Source organism: Panthera pardus, unplaced genomic scaffold (assembly GCF_024362965.1).
Source record: "Panthera pardus isolate Hobbes unplaced genomic scaffold, ASM2436296v1 HiC_scaffold_24, whole genome shotgun sequence".
In the NCBI taxonomy this organism is placed as follows: domain Eukaryota; kingdom Metazoa; phylum Chordata; class Mammalia; order Carnivora; family Felidae; genus Panthera; species Panthera pardus.
Window position 1 is genome coordinate 20,898,974 of NW_026526810.1, and position 16,420 is coordinate 20,915,393.

General features: G+C 45.0%; 1 long non-coding RNA gene across 1 annotated transcript; it reads right to left on the reverse strand.

Annotated features, from left to right (window-relative positions):
* Nucleotides 1-71: 71 nt before the first annotated feature.
* Nucleotides 72-1,908, reverse strand: LOC109260143 (uncharacterized). Its single transcript, XR_002076883.2, has 2 exons — nucleotides 1,244-1,908; nucleotides 72-226 (listed from the first exon to the last, which is right to left on the reverse strand). It is a non-coding gene; the product is annotated as an uncharacterized LOC109260143 (long non-coding RNA).
* Nucleotides 1,909-16,420: the final 14,512 nt, after the last annotated feature.

Genomic DNA, 16,420 nt, shown 5'->3' on the forward strand with positions numbered 1-16,420 from the left:
TTAATATCACAGATACACTGTGAGAAATAGGCTCACTGACCCAATCGAAGGAGGGACATGGAGACTTGGAGCATGTGAAGCAAGGCTTTAATCGACATCCTTTCAAGAGCAAGTGTCTGACCGAAAGGCACATTGAGGGCACTTACAGCAGACGATTTATGAAAATAAATTGCCTAAGGAGTTGCACTTTCAGTCCCTCCTCCCTTTGTTCTTTGGCACATGCAGCCTGCGAAACAGAGAGGGGAAGAACCAGGAAGTGAAGCGTCTAAAGGTTTGGGACTCCATTGTGGTGGGTGGGGGGGGTGTAGGTTGTAAATATCCAATAGGTTGTACCTACAACTATACATAAATAAAGCACAGCTCTTATTTGGTATTTCTGAAGATGAATCCTCTCCCTTCTCACAATCCCTCTTCTAAGTTGATTCCATTTTCATTTATATTTCCTTTATGTTTGAAGTCACAAACATACTCAGCAAGTGTTGGCTCTCCTCACAGGTTTATCTTCCAATAATAACAGGTTATTTTAGCCATAAGGCACAGAAATTTGTAAGATTCTGGTCAGCCCCCCATCTTTCCTCCTGTTCCTTCCAACTTACTGGCTTGATAGCTCTAGGAGCTGGATTGTCCAATTCCTGAGGGAAACCTGAAGTGGAGTAGGTAGTGTCTGTTACATTCTTAAAAGGAACCTTACGCCTGAAGTTTGCTGTGGTCAGATGCTCCCAGCATTGTTCCAAAGTATGTTTTTCCCTACCCAGGCACCTTGGGTCCTAACCTTTCCCTCTCTGTTTACTGAATCCTATCTTTTCCTATCATATTCCCCCTTTGAACATGTGACTCCACACTGCCATTAGGAATTGGGACAACAATCTTAACTGCTTCCTGCTGAGGGGGTGGTAATACTGGAATGGCAGGGCAAGTTCAGAGGTCAAGCCAGAGGTCTGATACAATGAGAAATTATTTGGAATGTCTCAGCAAAATTTTGTCCTATTTTTCTGGCATATGCAATGGCATCTATGAATGACATATAAAAAGAATACCATACCAACAAGCATTAATATTCTAAATGCAATGCCTCCTAGGAAGTGTTGGGAAAATGAATAAAGTTTTACACCACAAGATGGCCGATGGAACTAAAACAAGCTCTGGTTTCTAGCTTGGAGACACCTCTTCTGGGTTCTTCTTGCCCTGTTTGCCATGCACGCAAAAAACCCCACAGATATGGAAGCTGACAACTATAAATTACCATTCCCACTTGCATTCGGCACTCAGATCTTTGGAGAAATGGTCTCCTCTGAGCCAACCGGTGTTAAATAAATCTCTGATCCACCAAGATCTCTGAGTGCTGCTTGGTTTTTCTGCCAGCATTCCAGCCTGGTTCTGTAACAGGAGGAGATCACACCATGGGAAGGAAAGACATATTGTAGCCATTCAAAACAATCCCTGACATGTCTGGTCATATATATTTTTTTAAATCAATTTAACTATAGTTTTTCCTCCCTTTTCCATACTTATTTGGATCTTGTGATACTGTTGATTAGAATAATTAAGCTTCTGAAAGAGTTCATGGTCCTCAATCCTCAATTCCTTCTTTGGCCATCCAGTTTCCATAAGCATTCCATGAGGTGTAATTTACCTCAAGGAAAGATTGATATTTGATATTTAAATTACTATAAGTTTAGGCAAATGTTTATCCATCCTGGAGCTAGCAGCACTATAGCCTGTAATTCATGATGGGGTTTTGGAGTTGAGGAACCATAAGGCAGGCTGAAGGCAAAGGATAAGGTACCACATCCCCCACCCCCAGGTGGGATATGTGATATTCCTCAGTCACTCCTGGCTGCCCAAGAACAAAGGAAAGGACAGAAAACAAATGGTTAAACTGAAAAAGTCTGCATCAGTTTACGAATATCTTAGTAATATTACAAGAAAAGGGCAATCATCAATAGCCTAATCTCCAGGAACTCCCTACTGTCTTATGGATAATGCTTTGCTAAAGGAAAAAACAACCTTAGCTTGACAATAGCTAGGCCTCCAGTAATGTCTTCTTTAGCATATGGCAATTCCTTTAAGAAACTTCCTCTTGACTTTACTTCCCCCAACTCCATAGCATATAACCAGTCACTCTTCACAACCCCAGTGCAGCCCACATGCTACGGGCAGAAAGAGCTGCACTGGGGTTGTGAAGAGTGGTTATATACCTTCAGGTTGGGAAGGAGTTACAGTGTAAGTCTCTAAGGAATTTTGGAAGGAAGGTTTCCAGTACCTTGAGGGGCTAGTTAGGAAAACGTCATTTATTGCTGCTTAGTAAAACCTCAGTCATGAGACCCTTCAGATGTATATTAGCCATATGCTTGGAGTATAATTGCCAACATATTCTTAGGAATTAAAGATAAAGGAGGTTTGCAAAGGAATTTTAATATGTTTAAGGAGACTCACAGGATCCTGGGGAGGGGGGGGTCAGGATGATAAGCCAAGATTCCCTTTTGCCCTTAAAGTGTCATCATCGAGGCAGCTGAACTCATAGAGGAAGGTCACTCTGCCTGTTTCAAGGACTTGTCAGTTGGACTGTAGGCAGTAAGGGAATTTAATTTTTCATTTGCCTTTGTTTCCCACATCACCATAGTGATAAGTACTTGCCCTGAAAACCCCTTACATCTTGATGAGGGTGATATTAGGGCTCCAGGAAATGGAGTCTATAGATTTTTATTAGGCTATGGATAAGATTGCTTTTTTCTTGCAGTTTACTAAGTTATCCATAAACTGAAGAAGACTTCTGTCCTGCATGATTGTGATCTCTATCAACCATTTGTTTTCTTTCCTTTCCTTTGTTTTTGGGCAGGCAGGAGTGTCTGAGGAACATCACACATATTCCACCTGGGGGTGGTGGGGGCTGTTAGCTTATATTTTGCCTTCAGCTTGCCTTATGCTCCATCAGTCATAATATTTCTTCCTAGCAAGGGAGTGGGGCTCCCTGGCATTATCAAAAAAGAATGTGGGAGTGTCTGGGTGGCTCAGTCCATTAAGTGTCCAGCTTCAGCTCAGGTCTGATCTCACAGTTTGTGGGTTCAAGTCCCACATCAGGCTCTGTTCTGACAGCTCAGAGCCTGGATCTGCATTGGATTCTGTGTGTCTCTCTCTCTGCCCCTCCCCTGCTCATGCTCTCTCTCTCTCTCTCTCTGAAAAATAAATTTTTAATGTGAAAAAAATTATGTCTCCCATATGCATCCCAGAGGCTGAGAGAAAAATTTAGTCATAAGTTTTCCAGAGATGCTTCCAATCATTATGCTGCATTAGAATAGTTGGCTAGAAGTGGAAAGAAGGACAGAAAAGGTGACTCTGATGTCAAGAAGGAAATCAATTGGTTTTCCTTCTATATCCAGAGGTATGTGAGACTCTGGGTTTCCAATATATAGTTGGTTTGGGGGAGCCACTGTAAAGAGCCCCAGGCCCCATCTGTCCCTTTCAGGGACACTGGTTATCTGAGCCCTGGCAGATTGAGATCCCCGAGGGCATTAAGATCTCAAGCAATTGTCTCCACACAAGGGGCATTGCATACTGGGTTTTGATTTCAGTTGTCCCCTCTGAGAACATTCTTGTTTCCAGTGCCTTGAATGGCCACATAAATGGCACTTAGTGCCAGGACCTCGGGAAGTCTGGTCTGAAATAATACCTAAGCCTGCAACTAGGCCTCAGGTTTTTTTCTTAGGCCTCCTTTCCTGTTCCTTATTCTCCTCTTGATCTCAGTTGTAATATACTCATAAGTGCTCATAAGAGCACCTCTAGGGTCCCTTCTGGGCCAAGAGCCAAATTTTTGCAGCTTTCTCCAAATATCTTGGGCCAACTGAATGGCAAATTTGTCCTTTAGCATCATCTCAGCCTCAGAGGGTATCAGAGGAGATGGCCCTCTAATGAGAGCCTCCTTTAACCTTTCCAAGAAAGTCACCAGGCTCTCATTCTGTGTCTGTAGAATACTGGCTAATTTAGCATTAAGGGCTTAAACTTAGACCTCCTTAATTTCTCCAAAACACAGGCTTGGAAGTGGCAGCGATACCATTACCCAATGGGATTATAGTCCCAATTAGGATCTTGGGATAGAACTGCCTGAGCTCCAGTAGGGAACTGGAAGTCCCCTATAGGACCTCCAGTCCCATCTCTAGATCTCTCAGCTGCTGAACACCATGCTTCTCATTAAGAGTCTGATTCAACAAAAGCATTATATCTTTCCATGTTAGAACATACATGAATATTCTGAAAAGCCTCTATATACTTACCTGGATCATCAGAAAATTTACCTAGACATTCTTTTATCCAACTTAAATCTTGTAATGAAAAAGGTACTTGTAATCTTATAGTGGTGCCTCCTTGAGTTTCTCCTTCCAGCACCCTAGCTTCTTGTAGAGGAAACATGCCTGTTACACTATGGGGAGGGCCTGGATAAGGTGGGTAGCACGGAGCAGAAGTGCTCATTTTTGTCTGGATATATGGATCAAGGACCCAAGGAGGAGGAGGTTGAGGTGGAAGACTTCCCTTCCTTCTTCGCTAGGTCGGCTTTGGGTACAGGCCCTTGTTTCCCCTCCTGATTGCTAGACTTTGGAAAAGGTTACCAGTAAGGATTGACCTTACACTGCTTACAAGTATCTTGATTTTTTTAAGGCCCCAAAATGTGTATAAGGGATTCCCCCCTACACACACCCCCACCCCCATTTCCCCTCATGTTTGCAAAACAAGTCCAATTGTAGGATAGTATTATTTCCTTGTGGCTGCCAGGCCAATTTGTATCGGGGCCACGCCTTGGTACAAAAGAAAAGCAGTCCCTTTTTCTTTAGGGTTTGTAGATCAAAATCATCTCAATTTTTTATTGGCCTTGGTTGGGGAATTGTCCATTTCTAAGAAAAAGAGGAAAAGACAACCCTTATCTCAATTTCTTATGGTGGGCCAGAAGCCTCATCTCCTGACCCTGCATTTTGGTTGGCTATGCGACTGGCAGCCAAAAAGTCTTAGTCTCGCAAGGTGCTGGGAGTAGTCACTTTTATCCAGGCTTGACCCTACCTCTGAAAGCTGACCCTGTCTTCCCCAATTTCTCACCCCTCTCTGCTGCCTATGGGACTTTGGGGGTATTGACTACAATCAAGCAAGACTCCCCTGGTTGTAGAGGATGGAATAATTTTATCTTGGCCCAACAGGGATTTGAAAACCTTTTCTTTGTAAGGATAATATCGGCCACTGAGTGGGGCTAAAAGGGCCACATCAAGGTCTATTCCCTTGCCTTTTTCAGCAATGACCACATAAATATGTTCTAGCCACATGGGTGTCCATTTAAAAAAATTTTTTGGGGGGGGAATGCAAGCTGGTGTAGCCACTCTGGAAAACAGTATGGAGGTTCCTCAAAAAACTAAAAATAGAACTGCCTACGACCTAGCAATTGCACTACTAAGCATTTATCCACAGGATACAGGTGTGCTGTTTCGAAGGGACACATGCACCCCCATGTTTATAGCAGCACTATCAACAATAGCCAAAGTATGGAAAGAGCCCAAATGTCCATCGATGGATGAATGGATAATGAAAATGTGGTATATATATACGATGGAGCACTACTCAGCAATCAAAAAGAATATAATCTCACCATTTGCAACTACATGGATGGAACTAGAGGGTATTATGCTAAGTGAAATTGGTCAAAGACAAAAATCATATGACCTCACTCATATGAGGACTTTAAGAGACAAAACAGATGAACATAAGGGAAGGGAAACAAAAATAATATAAAAACAGGGAGGGGGACAAAACAGAAGAGACTCATAAATATGGAGAACAGAGGGTTACTGGAGGGGTGTGGGAGGGGGGATGGGATAAATGGGTAGGGGTACTAAGGAATTTACCCCTGAAATCATTGTTGCACTATATGCTAATTTGGATATAAATTTTAAAAAATAAAATAATAAAAATTTTTTTTATGTTTATTTTTAAGAGAGAGAGAAAGCATGAGCAGGGGAGGAGCAGAGAGAGAGGGAGACACAGAATCCAAAGTGGGTTCCAGGTTCTGAGCTGTCAGCACACAGCCCGATGCGGTGCTCAAATTCAAGGACTGTGACATCATGACCTGAGCTGAAGTCAGATGCTCAACCGACTAAGCCACCCAGGCGCCCCGCAAAAATTCTTAAATGTTTATTTTTGAGAGAGAGCATGAGTAGGGTAGGGTCAGAGAGAGAGGGAGACACAGAACCCGATGCAGGCTCCAGGATCTGAACTGTCAGCACAGAGCCTCATGTGGGGCTCGAACCCACAAACTGCAAGATCATGACCTGACGCTCAACACCAAGTCACCCCTACTTTAAAGTATCTAGATTTATACAAGTCAGCATACACTTTGCTAAGTGTAGCAAAATGGCTCCCATGTATCTCGGTAAAATCCCTATATATCATAGTCATCCATTCCTCTGCCTTGCAGAAGCAACACAAATGCCAGCAGCGAGGGTATCACCACCATTTCCCCAGCCTTTGGATGAAAGGATGAGCAATTTTAATCTTATACCAGTGTACCTTTAAAATCCATTCATTTAGGGGGCACCTGGGTGGTTCAGTTGGTTGGGCGGCCAACTTCAGCTCAGGTTATGATCTCACAGTTCGTGAGTTCGAGCCTTGCATCGGGCTCTGTGCTGACAACTTGGAGCCTGGAGCCTGCTTTGGATTCTGTGTCTCCCTCTCTCTCTGCTCCTTCCCTGCTCACTCTCTCTCTCTCTCAAAAATAAAGATTAAAAAAATAAAAATAAAGAAAATCCACTCATTTTAACCTTAGTCTATCCTAACCACACATAAAATGCCTTTCCAAAGATTTCCCTTCATCAACCTTCTACAATGTTCCTTTGTATTCAGATTTTGTCCCAAGCCATTTCTCTCCATTCAGGACAAAATTACTTTTTTTTTTTTTTTTTACCTTCAACAAAAATATATTTCCATTTCTTATATCTTTCTTACACATCTACTTCTCTACAGAGTTGCTTTACTTATTTCCATCAGTCTTAACTACAGTTAGCAGAATTTTAACTCTTAGAAACTTTAGTCTCCATGTGAAAACTAAGTAGTTACCAGTTGTGAACCGTTCGTCAGAATTCTTTAGATGGCAAATTTATGAATCTATTAAGCACAAAGCATATTTACAAACAGACCCAAATAGCTTTAGTTTCTCTGCAATAAGAAGTTAAAAGCATAAACTGAGGTTTAGTAATCAGTGCTTTAGCATTTTATCTCATTAGATATCCAACAATATCTAATTTGACCTTCAGTAAACCTAGGTAGTAAAACAAATATATTAAGGCATTAAGGTAACCATATGTTCCTCAAGGAAGGTCATGCTCTGCATGTTTCAGATGTCTATCAGTGGGCTGCAAGCTGTAAGATTTATTGAAGCTACATTTCTCTTGCCCTTGTTTTCCTCATCATCCTCCACTCCAGGGGGTTCTCTATTTCCCCTTTCTTTTCAATCATTTTCTCCACAGTAGTTACCATAATCTTTGCCTTCTATTTTTTTCTCTCCTCATCCCTCTTTACAAATCTTTCGCATCTCCCTGAGCAATTCTATCTGCTCCTCATTCCATGTATCCATCTTTTTTAACCTTCTGGCAATATGAGGCCAACTTCTAGTTACAAAATTAACCTTCAAGAGACCTTGTCCCACTAGGTCCTCCAGATATAGGCCTGAATACTTCATTTGATCCCTAAGCCTCTGTAAGAAAGCAGCTGGGGTTTCCTCTTTCTCTTGCTGTATCTCTTTTTTTTTCAGTATATGAAATTTATTGTCCAATTGGTTTCCATACAACACCCAGTGCTCATCCCAAAAGGTGCCCTCCTCAATACCCATCACCCACCCTCCCCTCCCTCCCACCCCCCATCAACCCTCAGTCTGTTCTCAGTTTTTAAGAGTTTCTTATGCTTTGGCTCTCTCCCACTCTAACCTCCTTTTTTTTTTTTTTTTTTTTTCCTTCCCCTCCTCCATGGGTTTCTGTTAAGTTTCTCAGGATCCACATAAGAGTGAAAACATATGGTATCTGTCTTTCTCTGTATGGCTTATTTCACTTAGCATCACACTCTCCAGTTCCAACTACGTTGCTACAAAGGGCCATATTTCGTTCTTTCTCATTGCCATGTAGTACTCCTCTCTTGCTGTATCTCAAAAGCCTTGGCAACATTCTATCTTGGAGTAGATTTGATCCTTTTGATTATTCCTGATCCTTTTGATTATTAGCTCTCTTAAATCCTGCATCCTAACCCTGTCCCCAGGATCAATGTCCCAATCAACCCTGTGTAAGGGTTAAATTGTAGTGTAGGGCTAATGCTTAGCTTGAAAAATAACAGCTTTGTGTTGACATTGAAGGTTAAGAGATAACAGCCTTGCTTTACTCTTATAAATTATGCCTCATACTCTTGTAAATTAGGCTTTACCAATTAAGGAAACAAAAGTTCAAAGAAAAGAGCATCAGAGGCAGGGTCAAGGAGATCCACTGGTTGCAACTTAGAGGCAGAAAGTCTAAAGTAAACACCTCATTAGGCAACTGTTTCTAACTCATCTGGAAATTGTTTCTTTGTTCTGTTCCCAGGTGATGATAAAACGATGTGATCGGTTATAAAAACTCTGTACCCCGGCTGTTCGGGGCCGCACTCTTATCAAGAGTGTTGGTCCCGATCGGTCGGCCTTGCCTCTCATTGTAATAAACTTTGTTGTGACTGTCACTGGTGCCTGTAGCATTCTGTTTCAGAAGTCGTGTGGATGCAACATTTGGTGCATTGGCCGGGAAAGTTAAAGGTCTGAAACAGGGCCCTTTCTTGGATTGTTCCGCGGGAAAGTTAAAGGTCTGAAACAGGGCCCTTTCTGCGGATTGCTCCGCCGACCCCTGGGAAGAAGCTCGGGATTGGGAGAGGTAAGGAATTCTTGGGGCGCGCCATTTGGATGACTCAGGAGGGTCTGCTGGACGCGGCTATAGACCCAGAGTCATTGATCCCACCGGGACGCTGGTGGACCCCATTTGGTTTGGTTTTTGTCAAGAAGGATCCTATTTTCAGGTGGCTGCCACGGCCTACTGGCCTAGAGATCTCAAATTTGTGTTTTCTTCGTGTCTTAATTGTCTTCTTCCTGTTGACTGTGCGTCCTTGTCAGTTCTGCCTATCTTTGTCATGGGTCAAAATCAGAGTACCCCCACCCCTCTGAGTCTCATACTAACCCATTTCCAGGACTATAGGAGAGCTGCCTCAGTTTTCGGCCTCCACGTTAAGAAGCCAGTCCTTCGAACTCTCTGCGAGGTGGAATGGACCAGCTTTCAGGTGGAATGGCCTCCACAGGGGACCTTTGACCTTACATTGATATATAAGGTTCATGATATTGTCTTTTCTAGGCACGAAGACCAAATCCCATATATTGGGGCATGGAGGACCCTCATCGAAAACCCTCCAGATTGGTTAAAACTTCTCCTTTCCCTTTCCCCTTACCTCCCTAAAGTACAGGCTTTACCACTCAAAGGCAGCCCATCTGGAGCTCAAAATAAGAATCTTGACGGGACTAAGCGGCTGCCCCCTCTATCACCTGCACCAGAGGAAGAAGAAGAAACTTACCGCCCGCCGCCCTATAGTTCTCGCTCAAAAAATACAAGTCAGGATGCTTCAGATCAGGAGGCAAGCCCGAGTCAGGACACTCCCCTGAGGCCATCTCATACCCGGTCAGGGACTCCCTTTCATCCCCCTCCCACTGCCCTACCCCTTCGTCCAGGGCCACCCCTGCAGGGTGAAGTCCGACCCTTTATGACTTATGTACCCTTCTCCACTAGCGACCTTTATAATTGGAAGCTTCAAAACCCCTCGTTCTCAGAGAAACCCCAAACCTTAATTTCTCTTCTTGAAACCATATTTGTGACCCATCAGCCAACCTGGGATGACTGCCAGCAGCTCTTGCAGGTTCTCTTCACCACTGAGGAGCGAGATAAGATCCGTCGTGAGGCCCAGAAATTAGTGATGGGGCCAAACGGGCAACCCACCGTGGATCCTGCTGTGCTGGAGGAAGTTTTTCCTTCCTCGCATCCTGAGAGTTGGGACCCAAACACTCCTCACGGTAGGCAATCATTAACCCTATTTCGCCAGACTCTACTGGGAGGTCTCCGAGCGGCCGCCCGCCGGCCCACAAACATGTCTAAGGTAACAGAAGTAATTCAGGGAGCTGGGGAAAGCCCCTCGGCCTTCTTAGGCTCATGGAGGCGTACCGCACCTTTACCCCTATTGACCCTGAGGCACCTGAAAATAGAAGGGCATTAAATCTGGCTTTTGTCTCACAGGCAGCCCCAGACATTCGGAAAAAGTTACAAAAATTAGATGGGTTTGAAGGAAAAAATTTATCTGAGTTAGTTGAAATAGCCCAAAAGGTTTTCAACAATAGGGATTCTCAGGAAGAAAGACAGACAAAAAAATTAAGCAGGGTGGTGGCAGCCGTCCTGGATGCCCGTGAGGGAAGAGGACCCAGAACGCCCAAAGAATTCTGGTCTGAACAAAAGAAAAAAGATAAACAAAGGGTTAAAGTGTCACTGGGAAAAAATCAGTGTGCATATTGCAAACAAGAGGGACACTGGAAAAAGGATTGCCCCAACTTAGCCCAACGCAAAACTGGGCCACCCCAGGTATCTGTGATGGGAGTCGATTTTGACTGACGGGGCCGCGGCTCGGTGGCCCCTTCTGAGCTGTTGGTTACTGTTAATATAGGGGGCCAACCTAAGACCTTCTTGGTGGACACTGGGGCAACCTTTTCAGTTTTAAAACAAGATCCTGGCCCCACCAGGCAAGGGGCAACCCTGGTGCAAGGAGCAACTGGGTCCCAGACTTGTAAATGGACCACTGAACGACAAGTAGATTTAGGCCGTAAAACTGTTACACATTCTTTCCTAATCATGCCTGAATGCCCCTACCCTGGATTACTAGGTAGAGACCTACTGCATAAACGGCTTCTTTGAAATTCACTGAAGGGGGTATGCATATTAAAGTCGGCCAGGATGGCCCAACAACGGTAATGGTGACTGTGCCACTTGGGGAAGAGGGCCTGCTCACTCCAGTGCCTAATGAAAATGTTCATGCAGTCGATCCCCTCCTTAAAAGCCTCCAGGCGGATTTTCCCCAGGTATGGGCTGAAACTAATCCACCTGGGCTGGCAATTCATCAAGCTCCCATAATAGTGGAACTTAAGGCATCCGCACTTCCGGTAAGACTAAAACAATATCCCATGTCCCGGGAGGCTAGGCGGGGAATCGCTATTCACATCAAGCGTTTGCGCGACTCTGGCATTTTGATCCCATGCAAGTCGCCATGGAATACTCCGCTTCTTCCTGTCTGGAAGCCTAATTCATCCGATTTCCGGCCAGTTCAAGACCTAAGAGCAGTAAACGCCAGGGTAATGGACATTCATCCCACTGTACCCAACCCTTATACTCTCCTTAGTCTGCTTCCCCCTTCTCAGGTGTATTATACAGTTCTGGACTTAAAAGATGCCTTCTTTGCCACCCCGCTGGCCCCACAAAGCCAGCCACTATTTGCATTTGAATGGACTGATCCTGAAGAGGGAAAAGCTGGACAGCTCACCTGGACGCGACTCCCCCAGGGATTTAAAAATTCTCCTACTCTTTTTAATGAAGCCCTGCACCAAGATTTAGAGCCATTTTGGATTTCCAACCCACAGGTAACTCTATTGCAATATGTTGATGATATCTTGCTGGCAGCCCCTTCTCATTTAGAATGCCTGAATGCCACCAAAGGACTCTTGAGTCTTCTACAAAAACTGGGGTACCGAGTGTCAGCCAGAAACGCACAGGTTTGTCGTACTGCAGTGACCTATCTAGGTTACAACCTTAAAAAAGGTAAGCGCTACCTTGGTGAACAAAGAATTCGGGCCATACTCGATATTCCTCAGCCTAAAACTCGCAAACAAGTCCGCGAGTTCCTTGGGGTGGCAGGCTACTGCAGACTATGGATACCTGGCTTTGCTGAACTGGCAGCCCCTTTGTATGCCACCATCAAAGGGTCTCCAGAATCCTTCATGTGGGGAGAGACTCAAACCAAAGCCTTCCAAGCCTTACGAGATGCTCTCATGACCCCACCAGCCTTGGCCCTGCCAGATCCCACCAAGCCATTCCATTTGTTTGTAGCCGAAAAAGGGGGGGTAGCCAAGGGAGTTCTGACACAGCGCCTAGGACCTTGGCACCGACCAGTGGCTTATTTATCAAAACGGCTGGATCCAGTTGCTTCCGGGTGGCCCCCATGCATTCGACAAATTGCTGCCACTGCGCTTCTAAAGATGCAAACTAACCTTAGGGCAAGCATTGTCTGTCACGGGGCCCCATGAAGTGGAAACTTTACTGCGGGCTCCCCCAGAGCGATGGCTGTCAAATGCTCGGATTACCCAATATCAAGCATTGCTACTTGACCAGCCCCGAATACGTTTTTGTGTTCCCACAATCTTAAACCCAGCCACTTTGCTGCCTGAAGGACAGAATCCCCCTCTACACTCTTGCCCAGAAACCTTGGCAACGATCTCGTCCCTCCGCTCTGATCTTACGGACATTCCTTTACATGACCCTGATAGCATGTTTTCAGACGGCAGTAGTTTTGTGTTTCAAGGGCAAAGGTATGCCGGTGCTGCGGTGACGACAGACCGTGAAGTTTTATGGCAACAGACCCTTCCCCCAGGAACTTCAGCCCAACGCGCAGAGCTCATCGCACTAACAAAAGCCCTAAAACTTGGAAGAAACAAGTCAGTTAACATTTATACGGACAGCTGCTATGCTTTTGCAACCGCGCATGTACACGGATCCATTTATCAAGAGCGTGGTCTCCTCACAGCAGAAGGCAAGGCCATCAAAAATAAAGCTGAAATTTTAGATCTTCTAGCAGCCATCTGGGAACCTGCGAGGCTGGCAATCATTCACTGCCCGGGACATCAAAAAGGCAACTCCCTAGAGGCAGTCGGAAACCGCCTGGCTGATGCAGCAGCCCGAGAAGCTGCCCTAACTAAAAGTGAAAGTGCCTTGGAGCTACCAATCTTGACAGAGCCCCTGCTTCCACTGGAGCCCAGTTACACTCCTAACTGGATTTTCTGGAGTGGATTTCCAGAAAAGGGGGAAGTAGGATGCCGGGACAAAAGTGGTTTCAGGATCCTGAAGGTAAGATCCTCTTACCCGCGGCATTCGGGCGGCGCATGGTGGGTCAGCTCCACCAAGGGACTCATCTGGGAAAAACGAAGATGGCGGAATTAGTGCGGAGAAAGTTCAGGGCGCAAGGGCTGGGAAAAGAGATTGAAGAGGTGGTTGAAAGATGTGTAAGCTGTGCCCAAGTAAATCAGGGTGCAAATAGGAAGGTTTCAGAAGCTAAAAGAGATAGAGGAATTGAGCCAGGCCGCTTTTGGGAAGTAGATTTTACTGAGATTAAACCAGGGAAATACGGATATAAATATTTGCTTGTTTTTGTAGACACCTTCTCCGGGTGGGTCGAGGCATTCCCCACTAAATCAGAAATGGCTCAGGCGACAGTTAAGAAATTATTAAATGAAATAATCCCTAGATTCGGGCTGCCTCTGAGCATAGGATCGGACAATGGCCCGGCCTTCACGGCGCAGGTGTCCCAGGGTCTGGCCCAGGCATTGGGAATAGATTGGAAATTACACTGTGCATATAGACCCCAGAGCTCGGGTCAAGTAGAAAGGATGAATAGGACCCTAAAAGAGACCTTAACCAAATTGTCCCTTGAGACAGGCGAAAATTGGGTTGATGTCCTGCCTTTTGCCCTTTTGCGAGCGCATTGTACTCCATTTGTCAAGGGATTTTCCCCTCATGAAATTTTATTTGGCAGACCTCCACCTATCCTGCCGAGGCTAGGAGACGATGTAATGGAACAGTTGGAACAGGACCATTTGCTGGTTTCGCTCATGGCCCTGCAACATGTACAGAAGGAAATAACCAGGGCCTTGAGAGAAGCCTTCACTCATCCTCCTGTTCTTCCCCACCCCTTGCAACCAGGAGACTTTGGGTCAAAAGGCACGAGCCTAAAACCCTGGAGCCGCGCTGGAAAGGACCACACACCGTGATTCTGACTACACCCACGGCCGTGAAGGTAGATGGTGTCCGAACCTGGATTCATCACTCTCAGGTTAAGAAAAACTGCGTGAAGGCGGGAACAACCCAGACTGATGCAGAACCAGATAACAAAGAGCAATGGAAGGTTCAAAGGCATCCAGAAGATCCTTTAAAGCTAAGACTGATGCGGGAATAATTTTCTGGGTTTGTATGGTGATAAGTGTGGGGGACTGTATGGAATTGCATCCCCTATCTTTTTGGCCATACCAATGGGAACTCAGGGACACTGTCACGGGAAAGGTGATAGCATCTAATACCTCTTCCACTGTGCCTTGTTTTTTGTTTGATTTATGCGACTTGGTGGGGGACTCATGGGGGACTCTAGTTACTAATTATAAACAGCCAACGGGCTTCGCTCCTCTGGTCCCCGAAAACCCCTATATGGTTACCTATGGATGTGGACACAGGGATCAAGAACAAAAATTGGCTAACATACCAGGGTTATACAGTTGCCCTGCAAATAGAAAGGTCGAATGTGAAGGAAAAGGCCAATACCATTGTGCAAAATGGGGTTGTGAAACGCTGGCCCCCTGGCTGGCAGGACAGGGCCATGATCCCTTAATCACCCTCCTTAGAACTCCAGATCCCAAATGTAAGACTCAAGGAAAATGTAACCCAACAAAAATATGTTTAAAAAAGGTTTCTAGTTCCAGTACCTTTTCCTCTTCCTGGGACACTGGACACACTTGGGGTCTCAGGATGTATGCTCCAGGAGTTGACAAGGGCATTTCCTTTACTATACAACGGGTTAAAAGAAAAACTCCACCCAATCCGGTAGGGCCAAACAAGGATATGATTTTACACCCCCCACTCTTTCCGACTGTCCCTTCCCAACCTACCCCGCAATCGGGTGCCCCCACAAAGTTGGAATTACCAACTACAGGTCATATCCAGAACCCGTTCTCCCCTGAGACGCATTGGCTAGATGTAGTAGATTCTATGTATGCTTGGCTAAATTCATCTCACACCGAGATTGTACAAGATTGTTGGCTGTGCTTAAACCCTAAACCCCCATATTATGTGGGAGTGGCTACAAATGCTAGCATTGGACAAGACATAGAAAAGCATGTTGTGAAATTGCTAAATCCAAGCACGACATTGTGCCCTTGGGGTTCACGACCAATTTTAATCCTAGGAGACGTCCAAGGGCAGGGTTGGTGTATAGTGTCCCAAGAATATAATTGGCAGAACTCCCCTTACAAAAACTCTTGTGCAGAAGTGTATATTCCAAGTAGTTCAGATACTGATAGCGCCCAAAATGTAGCATACCGAGCCCTTACTGGAGCCTGGTTTGCTTGCTCATCAGGAATTACCCCCTGCATTGCAGCCGCATACTTTTGGGGTTTGTATCCTAGATTTGTATCCTAGTTCATATTCTCCCACAAATATACCTATATAGCGGAGAAGCAGGGAGAGAACACTTACGTCTATTTGAAGGACATTCCAGGGTAAAAAGGGCAGCACCAGTCCTCATTCCACTCCTAGTGGGACTGGGAATTGCAGGATCCACAGCTATTGGAACTGCTGGACTCATTGTGGGGGACCAAAATTTCAAAACTGTAAGCAAGCAAGTGGACCGAGACCTAGGCTACTTGGAAACTTCAATTTCTCGGCTAGAACACCAAGTAGACTCTTTAGCCGAGGTTGTATTACAAAACAGAAGAGGGCTTGATTTACTCTTCATGAAGGAAGGGGTCCTCTGCGTGGCCCTCGGAGAAACATGCTGTTTTTATGCGAACAATTCCGGAGTAATCCGAGACACTCTCAGTTTGGTCAGAGATAATCTTAGGGCCAGGGAACGTGCCAGGGAAGCCAGCAATAATTGGTATCAGAGTTTATTCTCTTGGTCCCCCTGGCTCACATCATTGCTTACAGCCGTAGCTGGGCCACTGCTATTGTTACTTCTCGGGTTAACTATTGGCCCATGCATTATCAATTGGTTAGTACAATATGTCAAGAAGCGAGTTAGTGAAATAAAAATTATGATGATCAGGTCCAATTATATCCCCTTAGTTCCTAATGATGAATCAAGGGATTGATTCACTGACAAGAAAAGGGGGAAATGTAAGGGTTAAATTGTAGTGTAGGGCTAATGCTTAGCTTGAAAAATAATAGCTTTGTGTTGACATTGAAGGTTAAGAGATAACAGCCTTGCTTTACTCTTATAAATTACGCCTCATACTCTTGTAAATTAGGCTTCACCAATTAAGGAAACAAAAGTTCAAAGAAAAGAGCATCAGAGGCAGGGTCAAGGAGATCCACTG